Source organism: Manis pentadactyla, chromosome Y, assembly GCF_030020395.1.
Source record: "Manis pentadactyla isolate mManPen7 chromosome Y, mManPen7.hap1, whole genome shotgun sequence".
Classification (NCBI taxonomy): domain Eukaryota; kingdom Metazoa; phylum Chordata; class Mammalia; order Pholidota; family Manidae; genus Manis; species Manis pentadactyla.
Window position 1 is genome coordinate 13,410,707 of NC_080039.1, and position 13,331 is coordinate 13,424,037.

Here is a 13,331-nt window from a genome sequence, read left to right on the forward strand (position 1 = left end):
GACATATATAACCCTATGATAATCAGACTACTATTCAAAGAAACCGAGCTAATTGGACATCAATAGATTAATGGGTATAGAAGATGTGGTAAATATACAGAAAGGATCGTTACTCAGCCATCAGAAGAAAACAAATCCTAGCATTTGCTGCAACATGGATGGCGCTAGAACATATGCTCAGTGAAATAAGTGAGGAAGAGAAGAAATGTATCAAATGATTTAACACATGCGTGGAGACGAAGAGCCAAGATAAAACTGAAGGAGCAAAATATCAGCAGATTCACAGAACACAAGTTTGGAGTAACAGTTACCAAGGGGAAGAGAGTGGCGTTGTTACATATGAAAGCAAGGAGAAGGTAGGCATAATGATTAGCATTATTAATGTGGATTGGGGGAGATGGAATCTACAGTATCTTACAATGCTCATGGACAGTGACTTCAGGGACATAACTGGTTGATCTTGGTTATAGTGTGGGTCTTGTAAAATTAATGATTCTCATGTAATTTTAGATTAATTATTACAGAATTAATAAAGGAATATATGAATAAATATAAAAAAACAAATCTATAAATATATAAACAGAATGCAGCAGCCCATGTTAAAAACGAAAATTGCACCCATATGTTTCTCACAGAAGTATTGACAATAGCCAAGCTAAATGTTCATCAGTAAATGGGACGTAGAATATTATTCAGCCATATGAAGAAAACAAATCTTAGCAATTACAAAAACATGGATGGAACTTGTGGGTATTGTTCTCAGTGAAATAAGCCACGAAGAGAAAGTCAAGTGGCAATTGATGTCACTCTACTGTGGAGAGTTAGAAAAAAAGAGAAATAGTCAAGGAACAAGACAGTGGCAGGTTCAATGAACTGAAGAGTGGACTAATGGTTACCAAGGGGAAAGTGAAAGAGGGGAATGGCTGGAAAGGGAGGAATGAGAGGTAAAATGGAGCATTACGTGTAGCACACATAAGTGGAGAGTGTGTGGGCACGAGGAAGGCAGTACAACAGCAAAGAACAGTAGAGCTACTACAGTGCATTAAGGGGCTCGTGGACAGTGACACTTATGCTGTATAACGTGTGGATTTGAAAACGGGGTTTGTCTAATTACCATAATTGCGCTAACGTAACTGTGTGGTATTGGTGCCAAAATCAAAAGAAACAAGCAGTATCTTGGATCTCTTTTCCTTTTCCGCTGAACCTGTCAAGGTGGTCAGCGCCCATCTTACCAAAGTCCAACTCCGTGCAGGGTAGCATGCTCTGAAGTGAGAACCAGCTAATCTGAGCTTACATATCCTGTCTCTATGAAAGAGGCGCACTGTGACATCATGGAATCTCCAGGCAACAAGGCTGTTCCTGCAAACTCCACTAGCATATGTTGGGCAGAGCTCAGCCGTGTGGAGCTGCAACATCTTAGAAACATAACCTATTCTGGCCTACATATATAAGTAAAATGATGTCACTCATCTTTGGAATATTAGAAAAAAGAAAAAGCTGAAGGAGAAAAACAGCGGTGTCACAGAACATAAGAATAGATTCACAGTTACCAAAGGGAAAGAGACAGAGAAGGATGGTTGGAAATGGAGGGGAAAGGATGTGTGGAAGAAATGGAGCATTTCAGTTAGCATATATAATGTGGGAATGGATGCACGTGGAGTGCTGTCCAACAGAGAAGACAACTAGCAATACTACAGTACATTGTTATGGTGATGGAAGTGACTGCACGGGCGTTTTGGGTGAAACGAGGAACTGGGGGTCTAGGAAATACGTTACACATACAAGTGCAGATTAACGGTGAACAAACAACTCAATAATAAACACATATCAATAAATCCATTGAAGCAGACAAGTTAAAAAAGGCACATACATCCGCGGGTTTATCAGCAGTAAGCACAGTAGCCCAGGTAACTTTCCATCAGTAGATTAATGAGTAAAGAATTTGTGGTACATATTCTCAGTTGAATATTACTCAGCCATAAGATGACAATAAATCCTAATATTTGTAAAAACTCGGAAGGTGCAGGAGGGCAATATACTCATGACATAAGAGGTGGAGAAAGGCAAGGGTCAAGTGAATTGAGCCATCTGTGGAGATGTTGGAAAAAGAAAAACTGAAGGAGCAAAACATCATCCGATTCACAGAAATGAAAATTGGACTAAGAGATTCCAAAGGGAAAGGATCCGAGATGGACAGGAGAGAATGGATGGTGGAAGTAGGGGTAAAGAAAGCGTGCTATATGATTTCCATGAATACTGCAGATGGGCATTGTGGGGATGCCTGTACAAAACACGGAAGACATGTAGTGATTCTACAGTATCTTACTATGCTTACCGAGTGTGACTGCAAATGAGAATCCTGGAGTTCTTTGTGATGGGCCGGTCCTAGCACGCATAATTTTATTCATGTACTTGTAGAATAATGAGATATAATTAAATGAACGAATGCATAAAATAAATGCAGAGTAACAGAGAAAGCAGCAGCCAGTTTAAAGGAGACGTGTGCACACCTATATTATTTACCACAATGATAACAATAGTGATGCTAAGAATCCATCAGCAAATGAAGAGTGGGATATTATTCAGATATATGACTAAAACAAACCCTGCCATTTACAACAACATGGATGGAGATACAGAGGATTACGCTCAGTGAAATAAGCGCTGGAGAGTGAGAAAATTGTCAAATGATTTCACTAACAAGCAGAGTATTAAAAAAAGAAATAAAATGAAGAAATCAAAACTGTAGAAGCCACGCTGAAGAGAAGAATGGACTAATGTTTACGAAAGGAAAGAGACTGGGCCGATTGTTTTAAAGTGGAGGGACAAGAAGGACTGGGTGTTAGAAATGGTGAATTAGAATAAGTGTAGATAGTGTTGGGCTGGGGAACGTGGAGGACTGCACGTCACAGAGAAGACTAGTGATTCTACATTATTTTACTGCACTGGAGGATAGTGAACGCAATGGGATATCTGGGGATACATTGTTGATGGAAGTTGTAGTAAACAATATTACTCATGTAGTTGTGTATTCATGAGAAATAAAAGATAGATACACATAGAACGTATTGAAGATCATAGTTGCAGAAAGATGATAGATGATAGAGATAAATGATGACTATGATAGATGAGAGATAGCAAGAAGGTAGATTGTCAGATGATAGGTGATAGATACATAGAGGAAATGTAAGTAGTATAGATAAGTAGATATAATGCAGTAGCCCAATTTAAAAAAGGTATGTGCACCCCCTTGTTTATCGCAGCACTATTCACAGTAGCGGGTCCGTCTCCATCAGAAGTTGAATGGATACAGAAGAAGTGGTATTTATAAACAATTAATTGCCTTTCACCCATAAGAAGAAAACAAATCCTCCCATTTGTGACAACATAGATGAAAGAGCGGGGTTTTATGTTCAATGAAATAAGATAGGAGGACAAGTATCAAACGATATGACCAATCTGTGCAGATAGAGAAGCCGGAAAGAACTGAAGGAGCAAAATAGTGGCAGACACACAGAGATCAAGAATGAACTACCAGTTACCAAAGAAAAAACGACTAGGGTGGACATGGGAGAATGGAGGGATAACAGTGCGAAGGGAAAGGATGCATTATAATTAGCACATGTAATGTTTTTGTGGGTGCGTGGTGAGGGCTTAACCAAACAGTGAAGACAGGCAGTGAATCTAGAGTACATTGCTCTGTTGATGGAAGTGACTGCAGTGGGGCATTGGGAAGAATTTCGAGACAGGTGGAGTCTAGAAAATCTCACGTTATACTTTTACTTACAGTTTAATAATAAGTAAATAAAGAATAAATTAATTAAAGAATCCAATAAAACCAATGAATGTGCCCAGCTAATAAAGACATATATAACCCTATGATAATCAGACTACTATTCAAAGAAACCGAGCTAATTGGACATCAATAGATTAATGGGTATAGAAGATGTGGTAAATATACAGAAAGGATCGTTACTCAGCCATCAGAAGAAAACAAATCCTAGCATTTGCTGCAACATGGATGGCGCTAGAACATATTATTCTCAGTGAAATAAGTGAGGAAGAGAAGAAATGTATCAAATGATTTAACACATGCGTGGAGACGAAGAGCCAAGATAAAACTGAAGGAGCAAAATATCAGCAGATTCACAGAACACAAGTTTGGAGTAACAGTTACCAAGGGGAAGAGAGTGGCGTTGTTACATATGAAAGCAAGGAGAAGGTAGGCATAATGATTAGCATTATTAATGTGGATTGGGGGAGATGGAATCTACAGTATCTTACAATGCTCATGGACAGTGACTTCAGGGACATAACTGGTTGATCTTGGTTATAGTGTGGGTCTTGTAAAATTAATGATTCTCATGTAATTTTAGATTAATTATTACAGAATAAATAAAGGAATATATGAATAAATATAAAAAAACAAATCTATAAATATATAAACAGAATGCAGCAGCCCATGTTAAAAACGAAAATTGCACCCATATGTTTCTCACAGAAGTATTGACAATAGCCAAGCTAAATGTTCATCAGTAAATGGGACGTAGAATATTATTCAGCCATATGAAGAAAACAAATCTTAGCAATTACAAAAACATGGATGGAACTTGTGGGTATTGTTCTCAGTGAAATAAGCCACGAAGAGAAAGTCAAGTGGCAATTGATGTCACTCTACTGTGGAGAGTTAGAAAAAAAGAGAAATAGTCAAGGAACAAGACAGTGGCAGGTTCAATGAACTGAAGAGTGGACTAATGGTTACCAAGGGGAAAGTGAAAGAGGGGAATGGCTGGAAAGGGAGGAATGAGAGGTAAAATGGAGCATTACGTGTAGCACACATAAGTGGAGAGTGTGTGGGCACGAGGAAGGCAGTACAACAGCAAAGAACAGTAGAGCTACTACAGTGCATTAAGGGGCTCGTGGACAGTGACACTTATGCTGTATAACGTGTGGATTTGAAAACGGGGTTTGTCTAATTACCATAATTGCGCTAACGTAACTGTGTGGTATTGGTGCCAAAATCAAAAGAAACAAGCAGTATCTTGGATCTCTTTTCCTTTTCCGCTGAACCTGTCAAGGTGGTCAGCGCCCATCTTACCAAAGTCCAACTCCGTGCAGGGTAGCATGCTCTGAAGTGAGAACCAGCTAATCTGAGCTTACATATCCTGTCTCTAAGAAAGAGGCGCACTGTGACATCATGGAATCTCCAGGCAACAAGGCTGTTCCTGCAAACTCCACTAGCATATGTTGGGCAGAGCTCAGCCGTGTGGAGCTGCAACATCTTAGAAACATAACCTATTCTGGCCTACATATATAAGTAAAATGATGTCACTCATCTTTGGAATATTAGAAAAAAGAAAAAGCTGAAGGAGAAAAACAGCGGTGTCACAGAACATAAGAATAGATTCACAGTTACCAAAGGGAAAGAGACAGAGAAGGATGGTTGGAAATGGAGGGGAAAGGATGTGTGGAAGAAATGGAGCATTTCAGTTAGCATATATAATGTGGGAATGGATGCACGTGGAGTGCTGTCCAACAGAGAAGACAACTAGCAATACTACAGTACATTGTTATGGTGATGGAAGTGACTGCACGGGCGTTTTGGGTGAAACGAGGAACTGGGGGTCTAGGAAATACGTTACACATACAATTGCAGATTAACGGTGAACAAACAACTCAATAATAAACACATATCAATAAATCCATTGAAGCAGACAAGTTAAAAAAGGCACATCCATCCGCGGGTTTATCAGCAGTAAGCACAGTAGCCCAGGTAACTTTCCATCAGTAGATTAATGAGTAAAGAATTTGTGGTACATATTCTCAGTTGAATATTACTCAGCCATAAGATGACAATAAATCCTAATATTTGTAAAAACTCGGAAGGTGCAGGAGGGCAATATACTCATGACATAAGAGGTGGAGAAAGGCAAGGGTCAAGTGACTTGAGCCATCTGTGGAGATGTTGGAAAAAGAAAAACTGAAGGAGCAAAACATCATCCGATTCACAGAAATGAAAATTGGACTAAGAGATTCCAAAGGGAAAGGATCCGAGATGGACAGGAGAGAATGGATGGTGGAAGTAGGGGTAAAGAAAGCGTGCTATATGATTTCCATGAATACTGCAGATGGGCATTGTGGGGATGCCTGTACAAAACACGGAAGACATGTAGTGATTCTACAGTATCTTACTATGCTTACCGAGTGTGACTGCAAATGAGAATCCTGGAGTTCTTTGTGATGGGCCGGTCCTAGCACGCATAATTTTATTCATGTACTTGTAGAATAATGAGATATAATTAAATGAACGAATGCATAAAATAAATGCAGAGTAACAGAGAAAGCAGCAGCCAGTTTAAAGGAGACGTGTGCACACCTATATTATTTACCACAATGATAACAATAGTGATGCTAAGAATCCATCAGCAAATGAAGAGTGGGATATTATTCAGATATATGACTAAAACAAACCCTGCCATTTACAACAACATGGATGGAGATACAGAGGATTACGCTCAGTGAAATAAGCGCTGGAGAGTGAGAAAATTGTCAAATGATTTCACTAACAAGCAGAGTATTAAAAAAAGAAATAAAATGAAGAAATCAAAACTGTAGAAGCCACGCTGAAGAGAAGAATGGACTAATGTTTACGAAAGGAAAGAGACTGGGCCGATTGTGTTAAAGTGGAGGGACAAGAAGGACTGGGGGTTAGAAATGGTGAATTAGAATAAGTGTAGATAGTGTTGGGCTGGGGAACGTGGAGGACTGCACGTCACAGAGAAGACTAGTGATTCTACATTATTTTACTGCACTGGAGGATAGTGAACGCAATGGGATATCTGGGGATACATTGTTGATGGAAGTTGTAGTAAACAATATTACTCATGTAGTTGTGTATTCATGAGAAATAAAAGATAGATACACATAGAACGTATTGAAGATCATAGTTGCAGAAAGATGATAGATGATAGGGATAAATGATGACTATGATAGATGAGAGATAGCAAGAAGGTAGATTGTCAGATGATAGGTGATAGATACATAGAGGAAATGTAAGTAGTATAGATAAGTAGATATAATGCAGTAGCCCAATTTAAAAAAGGTATGTGCACCCCCTTGTTTATCGCAGCACTATTCACAGTAGCGGGTCCGTCTCCATCAGAAGTTGAATGGATACAGAAGAAGTGGTATTTATAAACAATTAATTGCCTTTCACCCATAAGAAGAAAACAAATCCTCCCATTTGTGACAACATAGATGAAAGAGCGGGGTTTTATGTTCAATGAAATAAGATAGGAGGACAAGTATCAAACGATATGACCAATCTGTGCAGATAGAGAAGCCGGAAAGAACTGAAGGAGCAAAATAGTGGCAGACACACAGAGATCAAGAATGAACTACCAGTTACCAAAGAAAAAACGACTAGGGTGGACATGGGAGAATGGAGGGATAACAGTGGGAAGGGAAAGGATGCATTATAATTAGCACATGTAATGTTTTTGTGGGTGCGTGGTGAGGGCTTAACCAAACAGTGAAGACAGGCAGTGAATCTAGAGTACATTGCTCTGTTGATGGAAGTGACTGCAGTGGGGCATTGGGAAGAATTTCGAGACAGGTGGAGTCTAGAAAATCTCACGTTATACTTTTACTTACAGTTTAATAATAAGTAAATAAAGAATAAATTAATTAAAGAATCCAATAAAACCAATGAATGTGCCCAGCTAATAAAGACATATATAACCCTATGATAATCAGACTACTATTCAAAGAAACCGAGCTAATTGGACATCAATAGATTAATGGGTATAGAAGATGTGGTAAATATACAGAAAGGATCGTTACTCAGCCATCAGAAGAAAACAAATCCTAGCATTTGCTACATCATGGATGGCGCTAGAACATATTATGCTCAGTGAAATAAGTGAGGAAGAGAAGAAATGTATCAAATGATTTAACACATGCGTGGAGACGAAGAGCCAAGATAAAACTGAAGGAGCAAAATATCAGCAGATTCACAGAACACAAGTTTGGAGTAACAGTTACCAAGGGGAAGAGAGTGGCGTTGTTACATATGAAAGCAAGGAGAAGGTAGGCATAATGATTAGCATTATTAATGTGGATTGGGGGAGATGGAATCTACAGTATCTTACAATGCTCATGGACAGTGACTTCAGGGACATAACTGGTTGATCTTGGTTATAGTGTGGGTCTTGTAAAATTAATGATTCTCATGTAATTTTAGATTAATTATTACAGAATTAATAAAGGAATATATGAATAAATATAAAAAAACAAATCTATAAATATATAAACAGAATGCAGCAGCCCATGTTAAAAACGAAAATTGCACCCATATGTTTCTCACAGAAGTATTGACAATAGCCAAGCTAAATGTTCATCAGTAAATGGGACGTAGAATATTATTCAGCCATATGAAGAAAACAAATCTTAGCAATTACAAAAACATGGATGGAACTTGTGGGTATTGTTCTCAGTGAAATAAGCCACGAAGAGAAAGTCAAGTGGCAATTGATGTCACTCTACTGTGGAGAGTTAGAAAAAAAGAGAAATAGTCAAGGAACAAGACAGTGGCAGGTTCAATGAACTGAAGAGTGGACTAATGGTTACCAAGGGGAAAGTGAAAGAGGGGAATGGCTGGAAAGGGAGGAATGAGAGGTAAAATGGAGCATTACGTGTAGCACACATAAGTGGAGAGTGTGTGGGCACGAGGAAGGCAGTACAACAGCAAAGAACAGTAGAGCTACTACAGTGCATTAAGGGGCTCGTGGACAGTGACACTTATGCTGTATAACGTGTGGATTTGAAAACGGGGTTTGTCTAATTACCATAATTGCGCTAACGTAACTGTGTGGTATTGGTGCCAAAATCAAAAGAAACAAGCAGTATCTTGGATCTCTTTTCCTTTTCCGCTGAACCTGTCAAGGTGGTCAGCGCCCATCTTACCAAAGTCCAACTCCGTGCAGGGTAGCATGCTCTGAAGTGAGAACCAGCTAATCTGAGCTTACATATCCTGTCTCTATGAAAGAGGCGCACTGTGACATCATGGAATCTCCAGGCAACAAGGCTGTTCCTGCAAACTCCACTAGCATATGTTGGGCAGAGCTCAGCCGTGTGGAGCTGCAACATCTTAGAAACATAACCTATTCTGGCCTACATATATAAGTAAAATGATGTCACTCATCTTTGGAATATTAGAAAAAAGAAAAAGCTGAAGGAGAAAAACAGCGGTGTCACAGAACATAAGAATAGATTCACAGTTACCAAAGGGAAAGAGACAGAGAAGGATGGTTGGAAATGGAGGGGAAAGGATGTGTGGAAGAAATGGAGCATTTCAGTTAGCATATATAATGTGGGAATGGATGCACGTGGAGTGCTGTCCAACAGAGAAGACAACTAGCAATACTACAGTACATTGTTATGGTGATGGAAGTGACTGCACGGGCGTTTTGGGTGAAACGAGGAACTGGGGGTCTAGGAAATACGTTACACATACAATTGCAGATTAACGGTGAACAAACAACTCAATAATAAACACATATCAATAAATCCATTGAAGCAGACAAGTTAAAAAAGGCACATCCATCCGCGGGTTTATCAGCAGTAAGCACAGTAGCCCAGGTAACTTTCCATCAGTAGATTAATGAGTAAAGAATTTGTGGTACATATTCTCAGTTGAATATTACTCAGCCATAAGATGACAATAAATCCTAATATTTGTAAAAACTCGGAAGGTGCAGGAGGGCAATATACTCATGACATAAGAGGTGGAGAAAGGCAAGGGTCAAGTGACTTGAGCCATCTGTGGAGATGTTGGAAAAAGAAAAACTGAAGGAGCAAAACATCATCCGATTCACAGAAATGAAAATTGGACTAAGAGATTCCAAAGGGAAAGGATCCGAGATGGACAGGAGAGAATGGATGGTGGAAGTAGGGGTAAAGAAAGCGTGCTATATGATTTCCATGAATACTGCAGATGGGCATTGTGGGGATGCCTGTACAAAACACGGAAGACATGTAGTGATTCTACAGTATCTTACTATGCTTACGGAGTGTGACTGCAAATGAGAATCCTGGAGTTCTTTGTGATGGGCCGGTCCTAGCACGCATAATTTTATTCATGTACTTGTAGAATAATGAGATATAATTAAATGAACGAATGCATAAAATAAATGCAGAGTAACAGAGAAAGCAGCAGCCAGTTTAAAGGAGACGTGTGCACACCTATATTATTTACCACAATGATAACAATACTGATGCTAAGAATCCATCAGCAAATGAAGAGTGGGATATTATTCAGATATATGACTAAAACAAACCCTGCCATTTACAACAACATGGATGGAGATACAGAGGATTACGCTCAGTGAAATAAGCGCTGGAGAGTGAGAAAATTGTCAAATGATTTCACTAACAAGCAGAGTATTAAAAAAAGAAATAAAATGAAGAAATCAAAACTGTAGAAGCCACGCTGAAGAGAAGAATGGACTAATGTTTACGAAAGGAAAGAGACTGGGCCGATTGTGTTAAAGTGGAGGGACAAGAAGGACTGGGGGTTAGAAATGGTGAATTAGAATAAGTGTAGATAGTGTTGGGCTGGGGAACGTGGAGGACTGCACGTCACAGAGAAGACTAGTGATTCTACATTATTTTACTGCACTGGAGGATAGTGAACGCAATGGGATATCTGGGGATACATTGTTGACGGAAGTTGTAGTAAACAATATTACTCATGTAGTTGTGTATTCATGAGAAATAAAAGATAGATACACATAGAACGTATTGAAGATCATAGTTGCAGAAAGATGATAGATGATAGGGATAAATGATGACTATGATAGATGAGAGATAGCAAGAAGGTAGATTGTCAGATGATAGGTGATAGATACATAGAGGAAATGTAAGTAGTATAGATAAGTAGATATAATGCAGTAGCCCAATTTAAAAAAGGTATGTGCACCCCCTTGTTTATCGCAGCACTATTCACAGTAGCAGGTCCGTCTCCATCAGAAGTTGAATGGATACAGAAGAAGTGGTATTTATAAACAATTAATTGCCTTTCACCCATAAGAAGAAAACAAATCCTCCCATTTGTGACAACATAGATGAAAGAGCGGGGTTTTATGTTCAATGAAATAAGATAGGAGGACAAGTATCAAACGATATGACCAATCTGTGCAGATAGAGAAGCCGGAAAGAACTGAAGGAGCAAAATAGTGGCAGACACACAGAGATCAAGAATGAACTACCAGTTACCAAAGAAAAAACGACTAGGGTGGACATGGGAGAATGGAGGGATAACAGTGGGAAGGGAAAGGATGCATTATAATTAGCACATGTAATGTTTTTGTGGGTGCGTGGTGAGGGCTTAACCAAACAGTGAAGACAGGCAGTGAATCTAGAGTACATTGCTCTGTTGATGGAAGTGACTGCAGTGGGGCATTGGGAAGAATTTCGAGACAGGTGGAGTCTAGAAAATCTCACGTTATACTTTTACTTACAGTTTAATAATAAGTAAATAAAGAATAAATTAATTAAAGAATCCAATAAAACCAATGAATGTGCCCAGCTAATAAAGACATATATAACCCTATGATAATCAGACTACTATTCAAAGAAACCGAGCTAATTGGACATCAATAGATTAATGGGTATAGAAGATGTGGTAAATATACAGAAAGGATCGTTACTCAGCCATCAGAAGAAAACAAATCCTAGCATTTGCTGCAACATGGATGGCGCTAGAACATATGCTCAGTGAAATAAGTGAGGAAGAGAAGAAATGTATCAAATGATTTAACACATGCGTGGAGACGAAGAGCCAAGATAAAACTGAAGGAGCAAAATATCAGCAGATTCACAGAACACAAGTTTGGAGTAACAGTTACCAAGGGGAAGAGAGTGGCGTTGTTACATATGAAAGCAAGGAGAAGGTAGGCATAATGATTAGCATTATTAATGTGGATTGGGGGAGATGGAATCTACAGTATCTTACAATGCTCATGGACAGTGACTTCAGGGACATAACTGGTTGATCTTGGTTATAGTGTGGGTCTTGTAAAATTAATGATTCTCATGTAATTTTAGATTAATTATTACAGAATTAATAAAGGAATATATGAATAAATATAAAAAAACAAATCTATAAATATATAAACAGAATGCAGCAGCCCATGTTAAAAACGAAAATTGCACCCATATGTTTCTCACAGAAGTATTGACAATAGCCAAGCTAAATGTTCATCAGTAAATGGGACGTAGAATATTATTCAGCCATATGAAGAAAACAAATCTTAGCAATTACAAAAACATGGATGGAACTTGTGGGTATTGTTCTCAGTGAAATAAGCCACGAAGAGAAAGTCAAGTGGCAATTGATGTCACTCTACTGTGGAGAGTTAGAAAAAAAGAGAAATAGTCAAGGAACAAGACAGTGGCAGGTTCAATGAACTGAAGAGTGGACTAATGGTTACCAAGGGGAAAGTGAAAGAGGGGAATGGCTGGAAAGGGAGGAATGAGAGGTAAAATGGAGCATTACGTGTAGCACACATAAGTGGAGAGTGTGTGGGCACGAGGAAGGCAGTACAACAGCAAAGAACAGTAGAGCTACTACAGTGCATTAAGGGGCTCGTGGACAGTGACACTTATGCTGTATAACGTGTGGATTTGAAAACGGGGTTTGTCTAATTACCATAATTGCGCTAACGTAACTGTGTGGTATTGGTGCCAAAATCAAAAGAAACAAGCAGTATCTTGGATCTCTTTTCCTTTTCCGCTGAACCTGTCAAGGTGGTCAGCGCCCATCTTACCAAAGTCCAACTCCGTGCAGGGTAGCATGCTCTGAAGTGAGAACCAGCTAATCTGAGCTTACATATCCTGTCTCTATGAAAGAGGCGCACTGTGACATCATGGAATCTCCAGGCAACAAGGCTGTTCCTGCAAACTCCACTAGCATATGTTGGGCAGAGCTCAGCCGTGTGGAGCTGCAACATCTTAGAAACATAACCTATTCTGGCCTACATATATAAGTAAAATGATGTCACTCATCTTTGGAATATTAGAAAAAAGAAAAAGCTGAAGGAGAAAAACAGCGGTGTCACAGAACATAAGAATAGATTCACAGTTACCAAAGGGAAAGAGACAGAGAAGGATGGTTGGAAATGGAGGGGAAAGGATGTGTGGAAGAAATGGATCATTTCAGTTAGCATATATAATGTGGGAATGGATGCACGTGGAGTGCTGTCCAACAGAGAAGACAACTAGCAATACTACAGTACATTGTTATGGTGATGGAAGTGACTGCACGGGCGTTT